The sequence below is a fragment of the Geospiza fortis genome, unplaced genomic scaffold (assembly GCF_000277835.1).
Source record: "Geospiza fortis unplaced genomic scaffold, GeoFor_1.0 scaffold192, whole genome shotgun sequence".
NCBI classification, from domain to species: domain Eukaryota; kingdom Metazoa; phylum Chordata; class Aves; order Passeriformes; family Thraupidae; genus Geospiza; species Geospiza fortis.
Genome location: NW_005054315.1, coordinates 2,066,745 through 2,078,671, shown reverse-complemented (window position 1 = coordinate 2,078,671; position 11,927 = coordinate 2,066,745).

Genomic DNA, 11,927 nt, shown 5'->3' with positions numbered 1-11,927 from the left:
CGGGACGGGCCCCGCAGCGCTCTCCCACGGCCCGGCACGGAGCGCCGCTGACTGGGGAGGGAATAGAAAGCACGCACCCACCCGGGGCTGAAAAGTACCAAGCTGTGTTGCCACGGTGAAAAAGAATAATAATTAAAAAGTAAAAAAGAAACAATATTTATATTAATAACAGTTTAGAGTTGGCTGCTTGGATTCAAAGTGCGGTGCACGCTGCCTTTGACCCCCGCGATGGGCGGTAGACTGGGGACTGCGAAGGATCCTAATGTTAATGGTTAAAGCTGAATTTTGGCATCTTTCCGGATGGAACTAGATTGTGGCATAGACTTTGTAAAATCGAAAGCATGCAAGTAGTCTGAAAGTTTTGCTAAGGGAGCTAATTTTATCACTGTGATAATAGCTATTAGCTGTCCTTAAGTCTAAAGGACTCTCTTTGCTGGCGCTGCTGAAGTATTTGGGCTGTTCCTTCTGTACGTCTAAGTAACGGGCAGTTGACACAATAATTTGTATTAGGTTATCTTTTTGTGTCTCCTTGTTTCCTTGAATTTGGTTAGGTTGATACTGTATTAATGAAATTCAGGAGTGCAGAAAACTTTTCAGTAGCTGTAGACACATGGCTTTTTGTCATGCTTCCTGCTACAAATGTAAGATCTTGCATTAACATTTCAGTCAACAATGGAGGTATGGGAAAGGTTATTTTAAGCTTTTCTGCAATTTCAGCTGAAATGAAGTCCTATAATGAATTTTCACACCTCTGTGTGACCAGTGGGATGGTATGTATGTATTGAATCAACTGAAGTAAGCAATGCACTGAACTTCTGATGTCTTGTCTGTTGCTCCTAGGTTGATAATATCAGGCTTACCGTGATTGCAATAAATCACTCATTGGTGAATCCTCTAAGGCAATTCACCCAGCACTTGTCATTAAGTTTATTAAACTGTATTCCCTTAAGGTTGTAATTAATTTTAATTAATTAGAGTATTTTGAAGTAAATTATTTACATTTGAATTCTGAATTTGGTATATCTAGAGATAAAAATACCTATCTGTGAGATACATTTCCACCTTGTGCTGTAAAATGAAGTCATTGGGTGAACCATGACTGTCAGTCAAAGACACAAAACTATGTAGGGATGAGGTGCTTATTGAAAGAAGATACAAACTTTAGTATTAGTTGTACAATTTGAGGTCTTCTGTGGCAACTGTGAAGAGGCTCTGTTCTAGAATTATCTAGCCATGTGCTGGATAAATTATTCCATTAAAATCAAGATTTCTTAAAATGTAACCTGAAGCTGTTAGTTATATTACAAAGCTATTCCCATAATTAACCATTCTTTGTGTGTTAAGCTGACTGCAGCTTTCCAGTTCCTTGTCAGTGCCACCAGAAAACACAAGTATGCAGTGGAAGTTGGGCTCCTTGCAGTTTTACTGCCTTAGATAAACCTTCAGCTGTACATGGGTGGCCTTTCAGTTAATTCAGTTCTGGTGGCATTATCCCCAGCTCCACACTGTTGCCTGTCACTAGCAGCCACCCAAAAGGTGATGGAGATGGCTGTTAGCCTGCACCATACCACGTGTGTGTGGTGATCCAGAGGCTGCTCTTTGGAGATTCTTGAGCTGGGCTGATGCCTGTGCATGATTGTGGCAGGGCGATGTGAAGCGCTCTACACCTGGGCAGCACCACTTCTGCTTTTGGAGAGCTGGCAGGGCTGACCCAGTGCTCACATTGTCCTCAGATGAACGTGTTCCCACTGTTTACATTTAAAGAGTGGTTGTATTAGCAGAAGATTGTGTGGTAAGGAAGGTTGTAGCAGTACTCTTTGCAATAGGCTGAATGAAACAACCACTTTTCTGCAGGAAAAAAAAATTATGCTGGTTTCTTCCTTCCCCAAAGTAGCTTTTATTGGCTAGTCTTTTGGTTTTTTGTTATTTTAATGGCAGTTGTGCAGCCACAGTCGTATTAATTGTACCATGGCCTTCATCACAGAATTGGTGAGGCTGGTGGGCACCTTGGAGATCATCTAGTCCAACCTCCTGCTCAGAGCAGGGACAGCTACAACAGGCTGCTTAATGCTGTGTCCCACTGAGTTTTGAATATGTCCAAGGATGGAGACTGCTCAATCCCTCAAGGCAACCTGTGTCAGCGCTTAGTCACCCTCACAGTAAATGTTTCTTCATATGTGCAAAGTGGTTGTTCTAGGCTTGAGACCATCCATGCCTGTGAGCACAAGCAAGTGTGACAGAAGCAGCTCATGCTGTGTTGGTGGAGGTGATTCCGCAGTCTGTCAGGGCTGACAGAGTTAAAAATTTTTTTTCTCTCTGAAATAGCTGTGATTAAATACATACAAGGAGATTTGGAATGACTGCTCTGACAGAGGCATTTGACGTAGCAAAGTTCAGCCCTGAGCCAGCTACTGTCGCGATCACGTGTCTCAGTACAGAAAGAGGGAGCTGCTCCGGTGCAGCTGCTGCTGGTTTTATATGTGGCACTATAAGGAGCTTCCAGATGTGACTCTGGAAGTTTAGTGTTCTTTATTTTGATAAATTATAATGAAAATAATATTTATAGCTAATCTGGGTTTTTGTGCCATTCTGCGTTCTTCTCAGGAGATTTGTTTTCAGGTTACATTGAGAGCAGAGTGGAAGAAGGGCAGCAGATTAAGATGTTTCCAGGTCAGGATAAAAGACTGCTCCCATGAGACAGTTACAAGAGAAGCTTATTTTGATGGATCTCTGCAGGGGCTCTCATTTCTGACACTCTTCAGGCTGCCATTTCCTTTGGAGAAAGTCTGTTTCCTAACATTAGTACTGGGAATGCCTGTTTCATGGTTTGGTACCCTGTCCGTGCTGCAGTGCTGGTCCTTGTGCTGCATGCAGTGCAGTGAGATCTTCAGCTGCACTCGAGCCCTGGGTTGAGTCACCTTCCACACAAGTAAGCACTGCTGGAAGAGAGGAGCTCTCCTGGCCACCACTGCTCAGCAGTGGGTTTAGCATTCTCTCCAAGTTCCCAACCAATCTCCCTTTTCTGCTTTTAGTCTTGGTGAAACGGGTGCTGGGACAGAGTGAGAGCAAGCTCTATGGAGCTAGTAGGGAAATGTGTGCCAAAACAGTGATAAAAGCATGCATAAATTTTTCCACAAGGGCAGTGCTGATTCCAGTAGTCCTGTTTGACCTGAGAGTGTGGTGGCAACTGGGGATGCATTGGTGGGAGGCCAGGAGGTTGCTGTCCCTTGGTAAGCCCTGTATAAAAAGTGGTCTTGTATGTGGCCAGGCAGAGACAGCTCTGCTGTATTGTCCTCATGCCTTCCTTGCATCACCTCTCCTGTTTTTACATGATATTTGGGAGTGCATTCTGACACGTGCAGTTAGAAGCCAAAAGCAAAAGGAATATAATTGCTTCCAGCTAATCTGACCAATTTTTCTATTCTCTTTTCTTTAAAAATGTGATTTACTGAGATGGAGATGTACAGGGCACATAAACCTAGAGTAGATAAAAAGAATGACCTGGGCTTTTGGCATGTGGTTGAAGAGAAGTTGTATGACTGAGTCTGAATCACTGGTAGCACTTGGGTGTGCTTTTACTAATGGAGTAAGGCAGGGTTGGGCAGCTGCCTTCTGCAGCAGTTCATGTCTAGGACTGCCATGTCTTGGATGCTGAGACACCCTGAGGCCATCTGACACCCTTGTCCCTGAATGTCCTCAAGGACTTGACAATAGCAAGAGCATGTTTAATAAACCCTAGCAAGTGTTAATTCAGGAGGGAGATATGGGCACTCTGATTACGAAAATATGGCCAGAAGGGGAGACACAAATGATTTCTAATGAGTAAATCTCCTCTCAGGCTAGAAGGCTTCAGAGAAGAACAGGAAATGGGTTTGGTTGCCCCTGCCAGGCTATGGTGGGATGCGGAAGCTCGAAGAAGACAAGTGCAGTGCTCCCTTTTCCTCCTGTAGGAGCAAGATGTCAGGAAGAGGTATAAGACCTGGGGTGGCTGAGGGTGCACCAGAGAGGGTCATGAGAGCATGGGCAGGAGGGTGGCCTTCCAGCTTGTGGCCAGCACTGCTTGCTGGGAAAGTGGAGGAGTGGTGGGCATGGGTTCACCTGTCCCAGCAGGGGGGGTTATTACTCAATATGTATACACAGAAAAATGCATGGGCACTTTGGGGACAAGGGGATAGGCCTGGTGACTCCTTGCTCCCAAAGGAATGTCTTTATACCTGTTGTCCTTTCTGCCAACTTCCCCTCTCCCTCTGGCCACTTCTTCTACAGCATCATGGCATGGGGTGCTGGAGGAGGGAGAGAAGGGCAGGATATTTTGGAAGCACAGACCTGCCTGCTGCCAGCCGTGTTGGTGAGCGCAGTCCCTAAACCTGCTGAGTGTCAGCATATGCAAGCAAGTTCATGGACTGTCATCCTCAGCTGCACAAGTTTTTCTTCTGAGTGTTTGTATCAAATGCCTGCAGGACTACTGCAATGTTTCATTGCAACTTGTCTGCTTGGTGTTTATAATCCTGGATGTCACTAGTTTGTGTAATGCCTGAGGTTATGCGGGATGTATATTCTGTCAGTTGCCCTGATTATGTAGAGCAATGTAGCACAGCTGCTGCAGGCAGCTTAGACTATTGTTCTAAAATGTCAGAAACCTTCTTTAGGGATAGGCTTAGGAATATTGTTCTTTTTATAGAACTAGACTAAACAAAGGAAGATTCAACAACCTCTACACAAGAATAAATTGACTTACTTCATCAGTGTTTGAAAGTTACATAGTACACCCTTCCCAGAATTTCCGCTGACTCTCCCATCATAAACACTTAACACCTTAACACCTTGCAAGATTTGATCAAAGAGAAGAATTTGGGCACGGGCTATGACCTGAATGGAAGAGCAACCTGTGGCTTTAGTGAGTGGTTGAAGGTGTAAAGTGCTGCTGCAATGTAATGATGTGTGTGGGAAGATAAGTTTTTGATTTCTCTGATTTGTGACTGGCTGGAATTATTCTTGGTGATTTAATACAGCAGAAAAGTATGTGGCATTAACCCTTCAAGAGTCTTTATATAGCAGTGTCTTGGACAATGTGTCAGTAAAACAAAGGACAAGTTAAAACATTATCAATATGTAATCACTGCCATTATGCTGTTGTAATCTGAGGTGAGTTACAGTAAAGAAATAGGCAAGTGTATTCTTCATAAAGAATATAACTAGTGCAAAAACTAGTCCTTTTTAACCCTCTGGCATGTACAAACAGTTATAGGATGAAAAGCTGGCTTCCTTTATCTCTGACAGATCCTCTTACAGAAGGGGGAGCTTGAATAAACTTTCTAAATTGAAAAAGAAAACTACAGTGTAGATGTTCAAAAGCACTTCAGCTTTCAGTCCCTTGTACTTCTACAATACACTGTTCAGCTCACTTTTTGCCACTTTGACGTCTCAAAATATCTCAAATACATACTTTTTAGGAAACCTCTTAACATGGTGTGCTTTCATTATATTTCCAACATAGGCAAAAGACATTGTAAGCCTTAATATTATATTAGCTCTTCTTAGTTTAGGTGTTTGTGTGGTGCTGGTAGGAACTGCCCCTTTTCACCTCTGATTTGCCAATTTATCAATCATCTAAAACCTGTAATTATGGGTTCCAATGAGAACTGTAGTCCTGTATACCTGTGCTGGGGTGTTCCAGCAGAGTGACATCAGTGCATACACACATTCTGGTGCAAGGTGCCGAGGCCTGGGTGCAGACAGCAGGTGCCGTGGAACCCAGCAGCTTGGGAATCTGCTTGGGTGGAGATGAGTCAGCCTCACAGCCGGCAAAAAAAATCCCTTTTTTTGGCTTGGCTTGGATTGCCTTACAGCCTCATGATTAAAAGGACATGTCAGAAAATGAAATGAGGGAAGCCAAAGAAGAGCTGGAAAACGATAGATTTCCTTTTTCTTGATTTTTTTTTAAATGCTACCTTCATATCTAAAGAATGCTGTTCTCACAGATGTTCTGAAATAAATGGCATAAGGTTTGCCATGAATGCACCAACTTAATTTACAAAATGTGCAATTGTGTCTTTAGCAAAGTTATTCAGCTACTTTTATGAAATTTCTTGTAAGCTAAAGGGTTTCTTTGTTTGGATTCAAGAGAATCACTAATCATACTGTGTTCCCCTCCTTTCCTATGCTTTTTTTCTCTCTGTATGCATCCGCTGCCTTCACCTTTACTGCTGCTGGCAGACAGCCTCTTTCTCGCAGGGTCTGAGGAAGGGTGTGCTTCTTCAACAGAACAATGTGAAGGACAAAATACAAAGTGCTGTCACGTGTGTGGAGTAAACAAATTGCAAAGTAATAATTAAGTTTCTTTCATCTTTTTGTGGCTTTCATCTGCTTGTAGCAGTGACAGACCACATTTTGACATGTAGATTTTTAAGGTGGCTGAGAGGGAACCAGCAGAATAAATTATCAGAGTTATAAAATAAATCCAATAGTTAGTTTAATGCGCTAAGATTGGTAGGAAAAACTAGAATATTTTATTTAAAAATCAAGTGAGTTTGGTCATTTGCATTCAGAAGAAATGTAGTTTTTTATAGAAGACTGACACATGTACAAACTATCCATTATCTTGTCTGTAGATAACATATACCTTATTAAAGAACATTTCAAGTGCTACAACTACAGAACAGAAAGTTTTTAAGTAAAGTCTGTCACCCTCATGGAGATCCCTGCCCAACTGTAAAAGTGGGAGTGGAAGAGATGCGCTGACTAGCTCCAGTTTGCAAACTCTGTTCTTCGTCTCTGCATTGAGATAAGATGAAAGCCACAAATCAGGTTTAGATGTTAAACTTTGTTGAATGGTGCCTGAAGTCTGGTGGTGTTCCCTAACATTGCTAGAAAAATACTATTTGAGGCAAGTAACATCCTCCACTACCTTTAAACACCAGCGTCCAACCTTCTCTCTGCCCATGTGTGTCTCAGCTGCTGTGGGATTTAAAATCTCTCTGGCTACATGGGAGGTCTGAGGTTTCAACCTTTCTTCCAGTCAAGATGCCCTCTCAATATGTCTTCTGCACATGTCTATGTTGTCTTAACACTGGGGAATGAATGTGGTAGAGCATTTCTAAATGGTTTACTGGGAGAAAGAGTTCTGATTCATCATAGTCAATGATCAATGCCATTTTTACATGAGGATTCTTCCTATAGATAATTCACATTGGAAATTCATAATGAAATATGTAATCTTTCATGCAAATTATCAGTAACTTAGTAGAAAATAAATAGTTTTATTAGCTTGTTCTCTTTGAGTAGATGATTTATGGGGTTCTTAGTTTAGTATACAGAAATCAGAATGAGAAAGGTTCTTGCTTTTATTTTTCTCTTAGTCATGACAAATGTTTCAGTTGTAGCTAAGGGATAGAACAAATTAGCCCATTTTCACTGGATAGTTATGTGCTGACTAGATACTGTAAGTCTTTTGGTCTTATTAGTCCATTTGTTTATCTAGTGGAAGAAAACTTGTTTTCTACTCTACTGAAAACTTCTGTTGAAATATTTGTTAATCTAAAAACATTGAAACATATCCTAAGATGGTAATGAAACCCAAATAAGGCTGAAAAATTATAGTGGTATGGGCTGATGGGACTGTCAAGAATTAGAACAAAAGTTTAAAGAGAAATTAGTGCATTAATAGTTTGTATTCGTAGTGTGCATATTAAGGGAAAAATCAGCTACATGAGGGTAGATTCAAGCATTCCAGGAATTTTCATATTGTACTTGAAGCTTGTCCCTTTTATGGCAATGGTAAGTCAGTTATCTGCTAGCAGAATAAAAAAGGATGAGTTCTGGCTGCCATAAAGCCAAGATATATGTGCAAGCACTAATTGTGTCCAAAACTCAGAAGACTTTTTTAGCTGAAAATGCACATGTGCTTTTAGCAGTTTATTAGAATAGGCAGGGAATACTAAAGCTGTGCAGATGCTTGTAATGTAAAAGCTTTACTTGAGAAAATGATGAGTAACTTTTTATTGAAACTTTTTTTTTTTTGCTGAAGTGTATTGACTGGGGCTGTATCTTTGTTAAGAGCAGCTGCATTTTTTGGAATCAACATGGACACTTTTAGAGAAAAGCAGGGAATAGCAAGAGGCATAAATGAAAGTGAGAAGAAAGTAAAAAGTTTAACACTATGCTAGGAAGTCTATGTTTTCATCATGTTTTTTAATGGCACAGTGATTCTGAGGAGTCTAGGCTGTGTGACAGTGATTCTGAGGAGTCAAGGCTGCATGATGCATCTCCAGGGGGCAGAGTAGAAAGCAGGGCATGAAGAAAGGTCCGGAAAAAGGGAAAGAACTAAGTGCTAGAACCATGCACTAAAGTTTTGCTTAGCTGGACAACAGCTGTGGGAGTTGGCTCTTGGTCCTGGCCACTGCCACCAGTTGTGGGGACCCTCCAGCTGGCAGTCCCAGCCTGGAAGGGGCTGTTCCGTGATTGTTACTGGTAAATATCAGCTGGGACAAGACTTAGACATGGATTCTGGTGCTGTTAATTCTTACGCAATGTAATCCTACTGTCTGTGACTTTCTATTGCTATTTTAAACCTTACTTCCCAGTATGGAGCTTGGTGATCCAGCAAATGTTGTACCAGTGCCTAAAGTCACTGGGTTAAATAATGTCTCGGCTCACGCCCTTCAGAATGCCAAAATAATAGTTCAAATCATGCAGAAAAGTAGATCCATCTTTCTGGGAACATGCCTTTGAAAATGTGCTCTGATTCACACTGGTCAAACAAACAGTGGATGCTGATTTCTGATGCATTTTCCAGGAATTATGTGCTTGATTGGGACAGAGCTTGTGATTTTAAAGGGACTGGATGTGTCATGAGCATGGAAAAGCTTTGAATGGTAGCCCCTGAGATGTGCAGGCACACAACTGCTAACCTTGTAGTGATTGTAGCTCAGTGCCCTCTGTCCTGCCAGGTGCAGACTCATTTCCTCAAAGCTGCTAATAATATCAGCTTCCATGTAATTGATTTTTGGAGTAGTCAAAGAGGCTATAAATGTGGAAAGCTTTTTTTCTGGAGTATCAAGGAGACCGAAGAAGATGATGGTGACAGGACAAAGCCAAAAAAACACGTAGGTGAAAAATTAGAAAGATTGTTTTGTGAGAATGCTTCTGTGTGCTGTCATTATAAAAATCACGTTTTCCTTTTAGTGCCTTCAAATAAAATCTTTAAAGGAGCAAGCCTGGCAAGTGACTTCCTTATACCTATTTGTGTTCCCACAGCCTTTGCAAAGGTAATATACACACTAAAATATACATCTACTGAAAGGTGTTTGTTCTAAATGCCTTCCTTGCATTCCAGAAAACTTTCTCATTGATACCACAGGAGCTGCTGGTGCAAGAATTGATTTGGCAATGTGAAAGCCAGAGGAAAAGGTCTGTTTGGTCCTCTGGATTCACTACTTTGGATGCTGCCAGACCTGCAGAAAATGCAACTGCACAAAACACAAGTAGGATATTATCAAGATTAGCTGACCCTGTGTTAAGGCTGAGGTGGCATTTACATGGTCCCGCAGTGGAAAAGTTATGGTGTTGGTCCAGAGTTTGCAAATTAACAATTCTGTGCACAACTTTAGTTACTCACACAATATAAGACACATCTGTGCACTGACAGACATGCACATCTGGGCTCTATTTCAGCGGAATACTTTTTATATTTGTTCGATGTCAACACAACAATATCCTTTATTTTAATAGTGTCCTGTTGCTTATAATTAAGTAGAACCAATTTAACTTGCAAAATAGAACAGCATGCAGAATTTAATGCAATGCCAAAGCAGTCTGTGTAGTGAGTGTCTTCTGCTGAGCTTGGGTTTATTTTAGCTGGACTGTTGTTCTGTACCACATGGTTCACAAGCAATTCTTTGTTTTTTGTAAATCCCCATTCAACATCATAGCTTAAAGTCTGAACATTTCATGGCCAAAATGTGAAATGTTTCCCTCCCTGGGCCCTCTCAGATGTGTGCCATGATTGGAAGGGTAATTGGCAATTACATGGGACGGGTTTGCACATGGCACAGTGTGTGTCTGTACTGTCCAAGGGAAATTGTGAAATGAAATTGATTGATATGGGAGGCTGCATATGTGATTATGTCATGTTGGGTATTGTCTTGGTTAATACCCCTACTTTTCTGATAAATGCAGTTCAGCTGTCTAGAAAAATATTTCATAGCTCTGAATCCAGAGATCTATAAATCATATAAAATCAGTCTTGAAAACAGAATGAGATTTTTTGCAAAGTTGCACATATTATTGTATGAGGTACTGCTGAAAATAATTGAATGTTGTGATGTGCTTAAAACATGAGCCTCTTACGTGAGTTTTTTGTACCTGAGGACAACTGACAAATTTCTGTTATGTTAGGTAAAATGTAAAGCTTTTGTCCAAGACCACTCCTTAAAACAGAATTTGTAAGTTTGTGTGTAATCTGTTTCTTGTGACTATTTGCTGTGTTTGAAAGTATAAAATGCAGAATTTCTGTGCTTAGATTTATAGTATTAGATGGAAGCTGCATTTTTTAAATCTGAGTGACACCATGCTAAAGGCAAAGTTATGATGTACATTCATAATTAACCTATCTCATAGTTGTCACTGATCATGGGTAGTCATTTGTGTGTTTCCCTAAGTACCAATTGTTATTATCCTAATAGCCCAATATCAAGTGATATAATTGATAGGATTTAGTCATTTGACTAAATTTTGGTGCTGATGCTTCAATATCTGACTGGCTGCAGGAATTATTTAGTGAACCATTAAATGTAAAACTGGGTCTGTTTTTGGAGAAGCCATCAGCTTCTTTAGACTGGTTATTTACCTGCTTTTGTTTGGGAAGGTGGAAAAGGGGTGGGACTGTAAAAGAGTCAAGGCACTTTGCATGTTGTGATGAAGCGCTGAGGTACCAGCTGGGTGAAGAATAATTTCTAAGTGTATTGTCTGGGTAAGGCCAACAGCTACACTTTGCCATTCTCCTGTGCCTTCCTGTGTGTGCTATGCTACCTGGGGGTCAGATTGGTGTTTCAGCCTGTTGCTTACACCTGCTTTACTGTGGTGTGTGGAAAAGATATGCCAACTTCTCTTTCCTGGCTGGTGCCTCCTACACATGAAGCCTTGCAGGTGAATCAAGACGATTTGTCTTTTGCCCGCTGTCAGCACCAGCATTTGAATCTGCTGAGGCTTGGACTGGCCAGCAGCAAGGATGTGCTCCTGCAGGAGGAACAGCAGAACCCACTGCCCATCATCCCAGGGGAGGGGCAGAGGAGTGCATATCAGCTGGTGGGCTGTACATCCCGGGTCAGACCCTTCCTCTCTTCCTGTGAGCTTGAGGGTGTCCAGCAAGGGTCCATCATTGCCTGTCCTGCTGGGACTGGAGAGGTTTGCTCTCCAGAAGAGCCTGAGGTGGTAGCCCTGCTCCATCCCATCCTGATGTTGCCTTTGTGGCTGAGCTCTCCAGCTGACTGCAGTAGGGAGCCAGAGCAATGCCAGTTGCATTCCCTTCAAAACCTACAGGCCATGAGAAAAGGGAGGGAACAAGCTGTAAAAATTCCAGAAAGTGTCCATAAGGTTTATGTGTCTTTTCTTACTCTTAAGGTTTTTCAACAATTTATGGCATGAGAAATTACTTTTGTCATTGAAGAATTATGACATGCAAAGAAGTAGGTTAGTGATCTTGATCAGCAGAGTAAAAATGAGTTTCATCAGCTTGGTTTTCTGAGGATGATTTTATCTTGCCAGGCCTACAGATGGAAAATAGAGGCTGATCAGATGTTCTGTGCCTCTTTTCCTCCCTTATAACCAGCCTTGCTCTGTTCCCCAAACTGAAAGTCCAGAATGTCATGTCTGTAATCACTTCATTTTTTATGCTTATTTCATTGTTGGGGCTTCATGATGATGAGCCT